Here is an 18,122-nt window from a genome sequence, read left to right as displayed (position 1 = left end):
TAATGTAACCTTCGACAGTTAGGCCTAATCTCTTGTAGGAAAAGAAACTTGTTTTGTCAGCAGAATTTCACAATTATGTGATATACGTACTTTAAAGCCTTTTTTTCTAAGAAAGAGATATAGGCTAGATGTCATCATTCTTGATATACGAATTTGACACGTAAAACAAATAATCACTATATATATGAATGAACAGGAAAAGACAATCACATTTCGGTGTCATTCTTCACAATTTGCAAGTGACACTGGCAGCACTATAAAATCTCTACGATGATGAAGATATCCATTTTCACTTTGCTGGTTGCTTATGTGGTTGTACTCGCTTTCGTAGGTAAGTACTTACAGCCATAAGTTGAAATATGCGAGTTATTGAAACAAAATTGATTTCAATTAGTATTTCGAAGTCTTAAAGGAAGCGAAAATATTTGTAAATGCTTGCAATTGACAATTTCCACTACAAAATTTGCATGAGTATATAAATTTCACTCTAAAATTACGCTGCATTAGATTCTTTGAAAAAAATGGTGGCAAAATTTACTTAAAAAAGTCATGTTTTTATAAATAAAGATGATAATTTATTATTTGTACTTTTATTGTGGCATACTTTCTCTTAATTGCAAGACTTAAAAAATATGATACTTTCTGATCCATGTGATAAAAGGAACGCTGCAATACCCATGATTTCTTTCACAAAATGACCAAAGACATTACTCAGTATAAAGTTTTTAATTTTATAGAACTTTAAGAACCCGTTATTGATCAATATGCAGATGGAATTCGAGATTTGTATGGAGAACTACTCATTTCAGCTAGTTTGAAGTAAATGATTTTTGACTGGCTTAATCTAGGTTCGAAGGCGTTCACGAGCAAGGACTAACTAAATAATCGAAGTTATGACGTACTAGGATGTTATGCTGTGAATTTTAAAACTTCGGGTTTATTAGAAGTATTGGATGCGAATAGGAAAATCATAACGCTATTACTAAGTCCGAAACTAATAAACGCATGCTGTTGAAATAAGTACATAATAAATGAATTAAAAATTAAATTAACGCTTGTTTGGTTCGATACAAGTCCTGTAACTAGAGTTCGGCAGTATATGAAAATTACTTTTTATTGAAATGTATTTTCCTCATTAAAGTAACAGTACCAAAATTTAGTATTTAAAAAAGTTCACAAAAATATCGAACAACTCCTCAGATTTCCATTTCTGTTTGATGTATGTATACAAAATGCTAATGTTGCTAGTTTTGATGGATAAATGAGGATGCTGCGAAGGAATTGCTTCACATTATTTAACGTAAAATATCATCAGTGGACAAATCGTGATATAGAATTAACGAATGTGCTACCGATATTTACCGACAGTCTGCTAATGTCGAACGACAGTTTACAACATTAAAATAATATTTGGTAATTTATACCATTTCAGTTCCAGTAATTTCATTGAAAATAAAGCATATCGCAAGCATATATAGAGAAATTAATTTCCATGGTAAGAATTGAAATTTCAATTTTTAAGGCAACTAGAATGTAAAAACATACATCATGTCAATACTTACTAGTACCATGGCAATGCACGTAAACCTAAATAACGTTCAGGAGTTGCAATAGTTTCATCAGTCCACTATGATACTAATTCGAGATACTAATTGGAGGTAGTTTTATTTTTAGAATAATAAGGTCTGAATTTTAGGACTTATATATACTTTTGTTGTACATCAGATGATATAAGTAGTGTTTGCACAAAATAAAATTGGTAACTGATATCATATAAATAGATTTGATAATGTATTTTCAAGCTTTAATTCGTAGGTGAGCGTGAAAAATGGGTTAATTAAAATTTATCGAAATTGAGATATCTGAAAATTAAACGCACGATTACAATTTTAATTACGTTTTATCAGTATCTACTAATACAATTCAGTAGTACAATGAAAATAAGCAATACGTAAATATATTGAAATGAGATGAAGAGCAAAATATTATTTTGAAAGTTTTCGATGAGGAAGTACATTTTTGTTATATGCAATGTTACACCTCTGTGAAAAATGCTCTGTGGTATATCATAGTATTTTTTATGATTTTAGGAATAGTGTTACTCTCCTTCTTCATACTAAAGACTATTATCTTAATTCGGCATCCTCATTAAAAATATATTCAAAAAATATTTATTTTGTGTTTTTGGTAGTACAACCACTTACCTTTCCTCCATTTAATGTTATTTTGTTCCACATCTGTCGTTCTGAGTAGAACTACAGCGTTAAAGAGTCCTGCATAGTGAAAATATCAGTTAAAAATTGAGATCTGAGACAATCATTGGCATTTTATTCCCACAGCTGTCGAATGATTTGAGACGAATCAAGGGTGTGCTGAAGAGGATTGATAAATTTTGTCTTTTTTCTTTTCCACAATGATATAATCATTATCATTTTGTATATAAGTGTGTCCTGGAGTAAGATACTTGTGGTTCAATCATATTCAAATTTGAGAAGTTTTGCAAAGTAATTATACTGATCCTCTTTTTCGCGCTCTATATACACCGTTTCTGTACTTGACTCAGAAAGTTCAACTGCACTGCAGAACATAGAAAGAGGATATATTTGAGGCTATCAAATGCAAAACTCGCCTTATCCAGTTAAAGTGATTTGTCAGAAAACAGGAAAAACCTCTGCAAGACAAAGCGTAAAGATTTTGAAATGTGTTTTAATGCTGTCATTTGCTTACAAGGCCCTAAATCTAACATGAATCATATGAAAAATCAGACACCAATATTGCGGCAGTGAAACACAATTTAATTTTGGATAAGGCGAGTTTTGCACTGTACTGTTGTTGATAAAACAAGTTTTGGTCGTTACAACATATGCTTTTATAAAAAATAGCTTTAATTTTCTCATTTACTATTCACTATCTTTGCTTCATAAAATAAATGAATAACTTCTTATAATTTAGTGCAAATACGCATACTATTCTTTATACAGAATGTCCCATTTATCTAGTGCGACTATTATAACCTTTTTGTTTGGATAGGTATTGACATTTTTGTTTTTGAGAGTTATGTTAGAACGAGGGGCTAACATGAATGTAGAGATTTGGTGCATGTAACTACATTTCGGTACAAGATACACGTGACGTCATCAATTTTTCAAATAGAACTACATACTTTAGTCATGTTACATTGATTACACACATTAAGACGAGTTCAAAAATGTACCACAATGTCACCTTCCCAATCAATAACAACAACAAAATGCAAAATGAATGCCACCAGAATGTGGCGTTTGTTGTGGTGCCCCATTCATCTTGTGAATTGACTTACACAAAACGAAAGACGACTGACGTCCGTACACGTCGTGTGTTCTGTGTTTGCTGTCTTAACATGTAAACAAACCACAAAAACTGTCGACGTCACAATCCAGGTACAGTGGCCTGCAAGTTCTCCGGACCTACCGCCACTTTACTTCTTCCTGTGAGGAATTGTGAGTGTGTACCAGGGCATTCTGACAACACCAGACGACATGCAGCAACGCATTCGACATGCTTGTGTGTCCATTCAGTCAGCAACATGTCGGGCAGTCCTACGGTCTTTCGGGGAACGCCTTCGAATGTGCATTAATGTGAATGGCCACCATTCGGAACATTTTCTGTGACTCTCAAATCATAACATTATCACATTGTTGTTATTGATCAAGAAGGTGACACTGATACATTTTTGAACTTGTCTTAATGTGTGTAATCAATGTAAAATGATTAAAATAATGTAGTGCTTTTTGAAAATTTATGACGTCACGTGTATCTTATACCATAATGTAGTTACATACACCAAATCTCCACACTCATGTTGACCCCTCGTTCTAACATAACGCTCAAAAACAAAAATCCCAATACCTATCCAAACAAAAAAGTTATATTAGGTGTACAAGATAAATGAGACACTCTGTATGTTAACACTTTCACAGTATAAAAAGATAAATGAAAACTCTCTATATTCACATATGTAGTTTTTTTCAATATCCCATTTCAAATTCTGAGTTGTTCTCCTTCAACTTCCATGAAACTATTGCAAAACACATCCTACTCTTCATTGCGATCTGCAGAAGCGTGCAAATTAATCCGAACACGACATATTTTTACATTCTCTGTCATTGTTGGCCTCACAGCTGCTCATACCGCTTTAATTGACATCTGTAGTACGTGTAATTCCATTGTTGAAGGTCTGTTATTATTTTTTTTTATAATATGTGACATTTTGCCTGTCGTTTTGTACTTATAAGCATTTCAGTTGTGTTGAAGACTTAATACTGCAATCCTGTGTACTAGTGATGGGCGAAGTTGTTCTTTTCCCGGAACAGTTCCGACGGTTCCGGTTCCGAAAAAATACTATGTTCCAAATAACAGTTCCGAAATAACAGTCACCAGTGGTGATGAGTCGGAGTCGTTCAAACGAACGGTACAGTACCCTCCCTCTTCACCATAGACAAATAACAACATGCAGCTCACACTGGAGCACTCATAGGCATGACATAGTACACATTCTTATCTATAGGTGGCACTGCAATGCACATTCGAATCGATTTTGGAAAATTGCTGTGCATGCGGACAGAACTCAAAAGCTTAATGTAAGTAATTACACAGCTGTTGACTACAAGGACAGAATACAACACTTTGTTTTCGTACATAAAGTTATAAAGACATGGTAGCCAACTAAAAAAAAATAACATAACATTTAAAACATATGGTATGTAATTTCTGTTCTCTCTATTACATAGTAAAAAAAAACCAAATCATTAATTTTTATTTTTACTTTTCTTAAGGCACAGTTATAATAATAATAATAATAATAATAATAATAATAACAATAATAATAATAATAATAATAATAATAAATATTACAATTTCAAAAATAAAAAAGATATATATTGGCAGTACTGAAACCTGGAAACCCCGCAGTGGGTTAGTAAAATGTTGGAATCGCATCTTTACCAAAGTGTAATTTAAACTTCGCATTAAACCTCGCTCTCCAAATCAGTACTTATATGGGTAGTTTCCAACAAATAATGCTACAACATTTTTGTCGTTCTTTGATAACAGAGAAGATAGCACAAAAACTTGTGCTTGTCAGACTTAACCTCAACAAACGACATACAGACATTGTAACTAAACCACTCATTACCATCTACGACTTTAACCTTTGTATAGAATCAGCTGATCAATGAATTAATAATAGTATGCGTACTTTATGACTTTGTAGAATGTTTATAAAACAGAATTAGTCAACTAATGGTGAAATAAACCATAAAGCGGGAATCAATATTACAGATTATTGAATACTTACTATAACATTACAGATGATTGGCCAGTCTTACAAATGTTGATATTAAAGTTCGCGCCACCGCAAGGATTTCAATTTCCATGCGCCCCCCTCCAACCACGTGAAAGTTTCAAGTACAGTGTAACTGCAGCTGTCGTTGGTTCATCGGAACAAGCTCCGACGTTCCGACTGTTATCTCGGAGTCGGAACAGACTTTGTGCAACGCGGTACTGCGAGCCCGCAACAGCTGGGCAAGTGAGCAGCTCGGAGTCGGAACACTGTTATTTCGGAACAGGAGGTTCCGACCTACTGTTCATTTTTGCAACAGTTCCGAGGGAGTCGGAACATACCTTGTGCCATGCGGTACTGCGAGCCCGGAACAGTTGGCAAGTGAGCAGCTCGGAGTCGGAACACTGTTATTTCGGAACAGGAGGTTCCGACCTACTGTTCATTTTTGCAACAGTTCCGAGACCGGAACAGTTCCAAAATAACTGTAGTGTTATTTTTTACCCTTCTCTACTGTGTACATTCTGTCGTCTTCACAAATGGATACAACTCCACGAAAACGGTCTAAAATTATAACATTAGCAGAGCATTCTTCTATGACAAAGAGGCAAATTGCTGCAGAATGTCACATCGGTTTGGCTACTGTTAATTCGATCATAAATCGATACAGGGAGACTGGATCCATCACACCCCAGAAAAAAAGGAAACTGTGGCCGGAAAAGGAAGACTTCACCTGCAGATGATCGTTCAATTGTCAGGAAAAGTAAATTAAATCCTAGACTAACTGCTGTCGACTTAACCCGCGAGTTAATGGCTACCACTGGGGCGAATATTCACGTCACAACAGTGCACCGTAGGCTTTTGGAAGCTGGACGAAGGGCTCGTAAGCCTATTAAGAAGCAACTGCTAACCCCTGTTATGTGCAAAAAACGCTTAATGTGGGCAAAATTACATCAACACTGGACAGTGAATGATTGGAAGAATGTACTTTTTTCCGATGAGTCTCATTTCGAGGTCCACGGCCACCGTGTTTCTTACGTACGGAAAGGATCCGAAAAAGTAACAGCAGCTCATCTCCAACAAGCACCCAAATACACCCCTAAAGTAATGTTTTGGGTTTGTTTTACACATGAAGGGCCTGGAGCATTAATACCTATCAAGGGAATGATGAATTCTGACAAATATATTCACTTATTGGAAACCAGAATCGTACCCCAGCTGCAAAAATAATTTCCGGATGGCAGAGATGTGTTCCAACAAGATCTGGCACCATGCTATACGTCTCGAAAAACTACAGAATTCTTCAACAAGAAGAATATACAGGTACTCCCATGGCCAGGCAACTTACCCGACATCAACCCCATTGACAACGTGTGGTCAATTTGCAAAAGAAGAATGCAAAAAATGGATTGTTCTACAAAGGAGAAGATGATTTCTGCCCTCATTGGTGTATGGTTTCGCGATGAAGAAATGAAGAATATTTGTGGGAAATTAGTGGAATCAACGCCAAATTGTCTCAGAGCTGTTATTAGGAACAAGGGAGGCCACATAGATTACTGAGGTATGTCTTAGATTTTTTTATCCCGTTTGAGTGTTTTTGCATAAGTAATTACGTTGTTCGCATTAATTTGCACGCTACCTGTATTCTGAGAAATTACATTTCTGTAATAGACAAGATATTCATTTTCCTCCTAGTTCTCATCAAAATGTTTCTTTAATAAATTAATTACATCTTTCAATTTTTCTTACTTTGTTGCAACACCTATATTCAGATTCCTTGCAGAAAGCATATATAAGATTTTTCGTCGTTTTAAAATAGTTTTGCCCACACACAGATCTGACCGACAATTCTCTCTTACTGTTGTTCTTTTGTGACAATTTGTCTCCACCTCTAAGCTTTTTCGATGCAGGGTTGCCAAAATAATATTATCCATCATAGAAATTTGTGTTTTTCTTAACGTTGGATAAGACGAGATTTGATCCTCATATTTTAATGGTAGTGCAGCAAACTTTGGATAAGAACAGTTTTGCTCAAAATTGTTAGATGGATCAGACTTGGTTTTGCACGAAGCTCTGTTATGGATATGGACAGTTTTGCATTTGATAGTAGTTTTTGTGAGCTCTATGGAAGAGGAATTAGGCGAGATGTGCACACACCGACTATATCAGTAGATAGAGCTGCAAGAAGTACAACATCCCATATGTAACTCATTTTTTATTTTAATTTTGGATAAGGCGAGTTTTGCACTTGATAGTCTCATTTATTCCGTTGGGATTATCATGCAGTGTGCGTTTTGCTTAACAATGCCAATAGAAGATATTTTTGTTAAAATTTGACTTATCCTATTTGTCACCCGCATCATCGAATTAAAAAAGTGGTGTAAATCTGACGGGAAATAAAATTCCAATGAATGAAATAAATAACATTAAAATGGCAATGCATAGAGAAAAATGTATAAGAAATTTGTTTAATACTGCTTTTATATTTAAACATTAATGTTAAAGTTCATTCTGCAAGTTACTTGAATTATATAAAATGTACTATAACAGGAGAGAGTGTCATTAAGTAAAGATTCCGCTTTGATTAGGATACTACGAAGTACAAGCAGAAGATCCAACACCAGCCACAGGAGATGACAAATCTGGTGGATTTTTGGATGCTGTATGTATATAATTAGTTTTTATTTTCTTTCATAAGCATTTAACTTATCTTTAAAAGACTGTTTTACCTGTATTTAAAGCATAAGAAATATTGTATAACCTACGTAAATTATATGAAGACCTGAAATATAAAACAAGTTAAATCCTGCTATTTTGTGGGTCTCCTAACTATGAACTTGTGGTATTCTGTGCTCAGAAAGTTATATTCTCAATTTGGTAAGATGATAAAAATTTAGCCTACAGTTTACCCAAAGTAAGTTACATCTAAAAATCTCTTTACTTCAGTTTCATTTATATCCATTCTTACGTTTTATTAACGTAATGTGCATCATTACTTTTACATGATAGTATGTTAAAGTATTTTAATTGTTATCTGGGTCACCCGTAGTGTCGTGGTTAAAGTGTAACACTGCAATTCCAGTAGCGATATCATCTTGGGTTCTAGTTACACTGCAACTGAAATGAGATCATGAAAATATCCTCGGGAAAAAGGCGAAAATTCACTTTCCAACAATTGCATCCTCTGTTTTATTAAGTATTTTTTTTAATTAACGCGATCATCCTCATTCTCATCAAATCTATTAACTAACATAGATAATCCACGAAAGAGGAATGATATGATTTCGGTTTTATATATATATATATATATATATATATATATATATATATATATATATATATATAGGGTGATTCACGAGGACGTACCACCACTTGCGGAACTTATTTCCGAAGACATTCTGAGGCAAAAATGTTATATAAAACTGTGTCCTAATCTAATATGACGCGACAGCAAATAGACGGTCAAGCCGACCAGTTGATTGTTGGCCTCATGTCCACTTGCCTCAGCAGAGGAAAACTACCATCCAACCAAATTCATTACAATGCTGATTGGGCATCTGCTCCATATACTGGCAGAAATTTCATGACAATATTCTTTCCCCACGAAGACCAGAATCTGGGAGCTTTTCATGAATTGAGCCTAACATGATGATATACCAGGACGTTACGTTCGAGGCGTAATTATGTATATGCCTCTAACATTTTTACGTTGTTGCTGTTAATGCTGCAACAACTATGGATTTTTCTGGTTTGCTATTCTTGTTTTGGAACATTTTCTTATACTTTTCGACCTCTTACGCCCGTAATTAGGAACGTCACTTGAATTTCTTTTCACTTCCATCCGATTTAAGCAGGTAGAAAACGCGTAGTTTCTGTTCTTAGTCACTACTTAACTTACACGTTTTTCGTACTCTTCCAAAAGCTAGTAAGATTTAAGATACATGAGGATCAAACTTATACTTCCCTTAGCGCTATAATTTGCTTAATAACATTTACTGAGATTTGTTAACTGCAATAAAGTTCAGTTTAAGGTCTGAAATGGATTTAGAAGATGCCAATTTCCAAGGATTCATGGATAATTATTCACGTACATTTCATACTAGTGACTAAATTTTCTTAATAACACTAATTACTGCATTATTATTCATATCATCCATTTACTACACTAGCTACATCTTCTAAACATTCGACGTAATATACCATTGCCCCAACCATGTCCTCCAGCGGGTGAATATTGGTTGTGAAGGAAGAGTGAATGAAATTAAAGGCTGTTTGGAGCATTGCTATATTAGATGGACATCTACAAAATTCTTTCTTCAGATTATTAACTTCGGATTATTCCAATAATTCTGTAGGCCTATATTTTACTAGCTATATGGATATTTTTGTCTATGACTATCTGCAATGTTAACAAATAACTATCTCCACAGGACTGACCAGTGCAACAACCTATTTGTAGTGCTTCGCTAACAAAATTTTTAATTTCCAGTACAAGCAAAAATTGCATTTGTTATGTATAAATTGTGAAGATTGTGGTAGTCCCACTTTTTCTTACCAAATTGAAAGGATCCTGTGTATTTACATGTACAGGCATATGTATATACAGTAATAATATTAGATGCTTTCCACTCACTTTCAGTTATGCAAATATAGAAGTTGTTTCGCTGGGTAATGTTGATTAGATGTAATTTTGGAGCATATAATTATAATCAAATTTGTAGGGAAGATCTCTCCTATATTTCACTAGTTTAAAATTGAGGGCTACTTATCGAACCGTAATTGATATGATTTTATTTTATTAAAATGGTGGGATATTTGGAATTTTGATTTGGTGCCTTTATTTTCTGCGAAAAACCAGAGCAATATCTTATCCCTGTGAGAAAATCTATGGTGCACCTACCTCGCATTTTCTCTCATTTCTTTCAATATCCTCCAACAGTCTGATGGTTGACATCCACCCAACCTTCTTTCAATTTCCTCTCACTGTTTCTTCCAAGTATTCTTCTTTAATTATGCTATTTTATTCTAAAATATATGTTACACTCTTTATAATTATATTTCTCGACTCTCAGCAATGAGCCACTTACTATAAGCAACCTTTTTCACCTTAATCATTTTCTCCCAATTATTTATTTTACTCTTTTTATTACATACACTAGAACCTTTCTGCGGTTTCGTGGTTTGTTTCCAAACCTTCATAACATCCTTCTGAATTATGTAGGCCTACTACGTTACCATTAGTTTCGATAAAGAATTTTGCTTTAATCGTGCCTCATAAAGATTTCGTATACTATTTTGAGTAATATGTCGTAATTATCAGGCGGAATAGCACAACATAGAACTTTGCGCTCATGAAAATACCAATAAGGATATGCATGGTGCAAAGATATATGATCTATCAGACAGCGAGGCTACGTTCAAAGCTCTTGGTATTCGTACTTTTGAATTTAAACTAGTTTTTAACTATTTCTCAATACTTAATCTACTGGCTGAACAAAACAAAGTAACTTTGATGTGGTTACCAAGACAAAAAGATTGTGAATGCTACGAAAAATAGGACAGCCTTGACAAGAAAGGGAACGAATTTAACTTTTATTGGCTCAGAGGCATTCTGTGGTGTACCAGAAAGACATCTTATGAGAAAAGTGAAATCCGGAAAACAGAAAACAAAACTAACTATTGGAACAATATTATTAAGTTAATCAATGCTAAAAAGTTTATAACCTAATCTGGTGACAGAGCTAGAGACCTTGTCACATTAAATAAGCAGGATTTAAGGACAATTATTGGCATTCCCTCTGGACACTCTCCTCTTATAAATAATCTTTTTAAGATGGGTTGAGTTCACCGCTTTGAAGTAACGGTTACCATGCCTGACCTTGAACGAACGTGCTCGGGTTCACATCCTGAAAGGGACAAGTTACCTGGTTAACGTTTTTTCGGTGCTTTTGCCTCAACCCATTAAGAGCAAATGCTGGGTAACTTTCAGGCCAGGACCCGGGACTATTTTCGATGACATTATCACCTACACCTTATTAAGATGCTAGATAACTAAAGGAGTTGAAAAAGCGTTGTAAATAAACAATTAAAATGATGGCTGAAGTAATGTGTAACTTTGCTTTTTCCGTGATTGCAACACCGATACAATGATTCACATATTTTGGGATTGTAAAGCTATTGCTCGCTAAAGGCTCTGACATTTAGATTACTCCTTCCCCTTGTCGGATGAGGTTATTGATATTGACCTCAGAAAACTGCTTTGCTTCATTAAGAGTATTACGTTAAACTGGAAATAAAAAAAGAGAGAGTGTTACGCACAATAAATCTTTAAGGACGCAAATGCAAAGAAGCCGTTCAGGCGTTACGACTATAATATAATGTATATTCTCTCTCTAAATTGTAATATAACTTAATTCTTTATTGTTCTAGAATACGATATTTTGGAGTTGTTTGAAATAATATTAACAATTAAGTTATCCTATTAATAAGTAATTCTCCTCTAATTGCCATACAAAATAATATTTTTCAGACCGTTTTTTGTGTAACATGGTGAGGTCAATTATTCACTTTTGATTCTTAGATATATTTTTGAGTATATTATGCACATCTTCCTTTTGAAATAACATTGGTAATGCATCTGAACTGATATTGTTCACAAATTTGAATTCGGTATTCATTTTAGACTACTCTTTTATACAATTTTTCCCCCTAATCTTACAAATACTTCATCGTCATTTCTTATTCTCGACTTTTCCATTTACGTTCCCTGACACAATAAGTTTTCGAATCGGTTTCACAATAACAAAAAAATCATAATATACTGGGTGATAGAATTTTTTTTATCTTTTGCAGTATCGCTTAAGGGATTTGAGGGGGAAGAAATATCCAGAAATATTTCTGTTCATATGCTTCTAATTATAAAGAAACGCATACAAGTCGTGTAATAACAATTAATTAACAAATATAATGTCATTCTTTTTTTGCAGATTGTGGGTTTCGTGAGAGGAATTATTAATCTCTTTACTTCAATTGCATCAATTCCAGTAAAAGTAATCGGAGGCGTTTTTGGTACAATTACCTCTTTCATTAACAATTTATTTAAGCATGGAGACGATCCAAAGTCATCATAATTTATAGCATTGATTTCGTCGTACTATGACCATGGATGCACAGTAGGCCTACTTGTGTCTATGTATGTCTATTTGGAATCAGATTATATACATATATAAATAATTTTGTGTTTACATAATACTATGCTGTAATTGATATGTCAGTAAACATTGTGAAACCTCAGATCAACGTTATGAAAACAAAAACTTTAAGTATTTATATTATATGTTATTATAGTTCTCCAATTTATATCATAAGACCGCACTTCAATCCCACCATAACACTTTTATTTTTAATATTACGCAATAATTGCCTACCATAATATTGAATTGAGGTTTTGCTGCTTATTGAAAATTGTTAATATGAAACAATTCGATTCAGACGCAAATTTCAAATACAAATTATTGCACTGCAATGTAATCTTATGGTGTCAGTGATCTGATGAAAAGACGAATAAAAAACGAATTTTGAACTGGAATTTGAGTCATAATTAATGATTTTCTCATGGTTCATTCTTACGTCCTACATTAATTTCCTAGCCTTCTAATGTACATAAATAATTAATATACAATTTATGAAATACATTTATTGTTATTATTATTTCACAACGAATATTATAATCTAAAACTATCTGTTTAAATGTCTATGGCATTCAATTTCTTAGTATACTATTTACAGTAATATCACTCTAGTATTACTGTCCTTTCCAGGTTTTGGAACGTATTTTTCAGAACTTTATTTCCTTCACGTAATTTCACTCTTATGTATGTATGTATGTATGTATATATATATATATATAAATTATAATCACTTTTCCCCTCAAAGAGCATCTTCCATGAGGTTTCCAAGTCAGGTATCGTAAGAATACTCATGGAAATCCGATGATACTTTCTATTCGTCATGAAAAACGACTACTATTCCTCTCACGGAAAGGAAAGCAGAACAATTTTCTGTACAGTGAAAGTAATAGTAGATTACAGATGATGTTCGCGTCAGAGGTTCCAGGGTGGTATGCAGGTACCAGGTGGGTGAGGTCAGGTAGGTGGGTAGGGTGGGCGGGGTTAGACAGGTGGGTGGGCGAGGTAGGTAGGTCACTGATTGTATGTTGGGTGCTGGGTGGGGGGAGCTTGGGCGGGGCAGGGGCGTGTTTGTGGGTGGGGTTATTTTTTTGTGGTCATTTAACATGGGGGTAATAATTTCTTTTTGTGGTCTTGTCGCAGTAGAGGGTCGCAGGAGTGTAAAAATTTGTTGTGGTCATCTAGCAGTAGGGGGTCGCAAGGGGTTCATCTGCGTAGTAGTGTTGCGCAGTAGGGAGTGTGGTCATTTGTGCCCAGTGGGGGCATATTGAATTAATTTGTTGATAACGTAGTGATTAGACATGTTGTGTGGTCATCTCTGTGGGAGGTGTTGTGCGCAGTATGGGATGGGGGCATTTCGTAATATCTCTGTAGGGGGGCATTGATTGTTGAGACATGTTGAGACATATTTGAGTTTGTTGCGTGGTCATCTCTGTGGGAGGTGTTGTGTGCAGTATGGGATGGGGGGTCATTTCATAGTATCTCTGTAGGGGTATTGATTGTTGAGACATGTTGCAACATGTTTGAAATTGTTGCGTGGTCATCTCTGTGAGAAGTGTTGTGCGTAGTAAGGGGTGGGGGCATTTTGAATTAATTTCGTAATATTTTTGTGGGGGTATTGATTGGTGAGACATGTTTGAATTTGTCATCTCTGTGGGAGGTGTGTATTTCGCTTTGTTGTGAAAAGTTGTGTAAACTGTGAAATGTTCGTTATCGGTTGTAATAACTGTAAATGGCTAAAATGCAATAATTTGTATAATAATATGAGACAAGAAGACGTTTGTGGTACTATAAATATTGTAAGAAACAGAGGTCAGAGCTATCCTTCTTCCGAAAGATCCAGCATGGTGAGTTTATAAAATATAATATATACTTTATGAAAATGATATATAAACCTTATGTATTTCATATTTCAATAGTGGAAGGGAAGTGTTATTTTTTTCCAAAGAATATGATATCGAAAGCACAATACATTTTATCTCTGCTGGGGAAAGGATGTGTGATGAGGCGATAGTAGCGATCCTGGTGGTTAGCAACTATCTATGGATGCGTATTTCAACTGTCTGTATTTGCATATTTAGTAAGTATTGAGCTTCGTGACTGTATATACTAGACTGTGATAATATGTTATAGGAATACCATTTTCAACATGTCACAAAGGTGTCATTTTTGTACGTTATCAAAATATCATTTTAGACGTATTGTTACAAATAATAAGGATGTCATTTTTGTAACATTTATGTCACAAAAGTACCATTTTGAACATACTGTGACACATATTTCACACAAATATCCTTTTTGGATATATTATGACATATATGTCACAATATACCATTTTTTGGAACTTATATGTCACAAGATTATCATTTTCGTATCAGTTGCAATTATGACTACTAAGAAACTGGGTTGCGACTAACTTGTTCTCCGATTACATGTGATAGCAGAGAATCTCGCTATGATTGTATAAACCACTGGGCGCAATATATCCCATTCATGGAGACCTCCCCCACCATTGGAGATAAGTAATTACTTACGATGTGTAACAATTAAATATAATGCTATTCGTTATCAAAAGTGTAATACAGAATTATGCGACAGTTAGCTCTTCAATTTTCGTTGTAAATATGATTGTAACAATATGTATTTGTCACAATGTCTTTCACCGTGACAGGTAACATTTCAGATTTATCTTGCAACTATCATTCATGAGTAGAATTGGATGAAGATGCCGATTATGTGATAGGTCTCGTGAATTTTTCAACATATAACACCATACCCAATGTTTCTGATGGGAATAACAAATTTACATATATTAAAAATACAAGGAATGGAAGTGAAACGAAAACAATTACATTAACCACGGGAACGTATGAAATCGATGATATAAGTAAATATATAATACATGAAATGACGATCATGGAGAATCAGACACGACCGCCTTTGAGTTAGTTGCAAATAATAACACATTACGTACAGAAATTTATTGCCAACATGAGATTGATTTCACAGCTCCAGATTCGATAGGTAAAATTATGAGATTTAAAAGTAAGAAATTTGATGCTCACAATAGACATACATCCGATTACGCAACTAACATATTTCCAGTAAGTCTTATAAGAATATAATATAATTTAACTGGAGGCTTATTTTTAAACAATCGATCGACCCGTGCGATTTATTCGTTAATTGTAAATGTTGATCCGGTTTTTCATTTGTCTGAATAGCCATTCGACATTTGATATTTCAAAATAAATAATAATATATTGATAAAATCACTATTAGAATAGTGGATCAAAACGGAAAGTTGATTGATTTTACTCTAGAGTTACATCTTTGAAAAATATGGGATTACAATTCCCTCAGATCTTTTATATCAGGACTAACACACCAACTGAACACTTTAGTTCAACTTCTGAAACCAGGAGATTGACATCTCACTCGATACACTTACTCAAAAATACGGATACATAGTAAAGCTATTATGGTTCCCTATAGTAAAGCTATGATGGATCCCTATAATAAAGCTATGATGGGTCTCTATAGTAAAATTATGATGGATCCCTTAAATGTGACTAAACCACCAATAATTGGTGAGAGAATAGTGAAAAAAGAAACGCATTCCTTTCTCCCGCAGAATGCATCAGCTATCAATGAAAATGACACAACCAACTTTCGCATTAAACGTGAAAATTTATACGTGCTCCCTTGTGAGAGTTGTATTTTTATTGAAGGAAACATTACAAAACCTGAGGGCACACCAACTAGTGCGAAATTTGTTAACAATGCTATGGCGTTTTTGTTCGAAAGTATACGAGTGGAACTTGGTGGGCAGATTATTGACAGCGTTAAGAACGTGGGCATTACGTCGACGATGAAGAATTTGATTTCTCTGAATGTATTTGAATCCGACATGCTTGGAAACAGCTGTTGTGCCCACCCCAATAAGAGCGTCGGTATTGTCATCAATACTGAATTCAATGTATGCGTCCCACTGAAAACTTTTCTCGGATTTACTGAAGATTTTAAAGAGTTTATAATGAACGCCCAATTGGAACTGATTCTTGTACGAGCAAAAAACTCTATTAATGTTCGAATGGGTGAGGATTGCGAGGTCACGTTAACAAGAATTCAGTGGAACACGTCTCTAATTACATTACCCGATTCTGAAAGACCTCGACTTTTAAAGACATTGAGAAGTGATATACCGCTTGACGTTTCCTTTCGCTCATGGCAGTTGTTTGAATATCCATCATTACCTGCAGCTAAACAGACTATGTGTACTGTTACCACAACAAATAAGCTACGAAAACCAAGATATGTGATAATTGGATTTCAAACAGATAGAACTGGAATTGATAAGGATAACAGCGTCTTTGATCACTGTAATATTACTGATTTGAAAGTATATTTGAATGATGAATTCTATCCATATAGTAATCTAATTTTGGATATTGCTGGTGGTAATTTTGCTGTATTAAATTAATTACATAGCAAATTTCAAAATTCGTATTATGGCAAACCAAATAATCCATTGCTACCGAGGAAAGATTTCATTGATAAAGGATCACTTTTCGTCAGTGATTGCTCCAAACAAAATGATGAAGTAAAAACGGGACCAGTAACTCTTCGTATCGATGTATCTGCTAATAGTAATATAGCCGCAAACACAACTGCATACTGCCTTATTCTACACCAGTGCGCTGTCAAATATACACCTCTCACAAACCTGGTGGAAACATCGATGTAAAAAATGTAAGAATATGTTAATTTTTTCTATAATATTATATAATTTACATTAGGTATCATTCTACAGCACTTTTATTTTGTTTCAGGGCACCTGTTATGATAATTGATATACAAGGTTTCCAAGAAGCCGGCACGAACAACATCATTTTAAAAGAGCTGGCCATATCTACAGGGGTTTGTGACAAGGATGCAGTTCTTTTATTCAAACAACTCCCTCCTGCTGTGCCATCAAGTTCATCGAATTGGCTGACAACGTATCATCATGGACTATTGTGGAATATTAGTTATGTTAATTACAGTGACGTGGAATCGATTTTAAAGGATGTGACATACAACTTTGATTGCCTTTACACAAAGGGTGTGGAGAAGAAAAAATTCTTGAAATAATTCGTCAATAGTTATATGTATAATTTGGAAGGAATGGATTGTCCAAAAAGCTCTATCTAATAAAAAGGTGCTAAAAAAAAAGGATATGTGCTTCTATCATTGCAGAGACAATAATGTGGAATGTGCTTTTCAAAATGTAAAATTTCTTCAATTTTCGTGGAAGCACCGTGATAATTGCGATTCATTAATTGGAAATGTATTTGAATAATCACTGCACTGTAATCAATATATAGGCCTACTTATTATTTTGTTACTGTTTTCTTTTATCCCCTCACCATAACCACCCCACATCCCCAATGACAAGGAATAAAGTTTGGGTCACCCACCCACACACACACAATTCCTATTGACAAGGAATTAATATTGGAAATAACTATTAAACATGAATTAAATTATTTTTTTATTTTATTTCATCACATACAAAGACATATTTAATCATTTCACTTCTCTTCAATTTCTTTTCTTTTTGTGTTTTTTTTTTTCAC

At 34.3% G+C, this 18,122-nt stretch overlaps 1 long non-coding RNA gene across 2 annotated transcripts; it reads left to right on the top strand.

Annotated features, from left to right (window-relative positions):
* Positions 1-220: 220 nt before the first annotated feature.
* On the top strand, positions 221-17,869 carry LOC138711565 (uncharacterized). Of its 2 annotated transcripts, none has more exons than XR_011335387.1 (3): positions 221-331; positions 7,906-7,979; positions 17,337-17,869. It is a non-coding gene; the product is annotated as an uncharacterized lncRNA (long non-coding RNA). The 2 variants fall into 2 exon arrangements; XR_011335386.1 differs by lacking the exon at positions 17,337-17,869 and adding an exon at positions 12,304-12,918.
* The last annotated feature ends 253 nt before the right edge of the window (positions 17,870-18,122 follow it).

Source organism: Periplaneta americana, chromosome 13 (assembly GCF_040183065.1).
Source record: "Periplaneta americana isolate PAMFEO1 chromosome 13, P.americana_PAMFEO1_priV1, whole genome shotgun sequence".
Taxonomy (NCBI): domain Eukaryota; kingdom Metazoa; phylum Arthropoda; class Insecta; order Blattodea; family Blattidae; genus Periplaneta; species Periplaneta americana.
The sequence above is the reverse complement of the archived record's forward strand: the minus strand, read 5'-3'. Positions and strand labels throughout refer to the sequence as shown.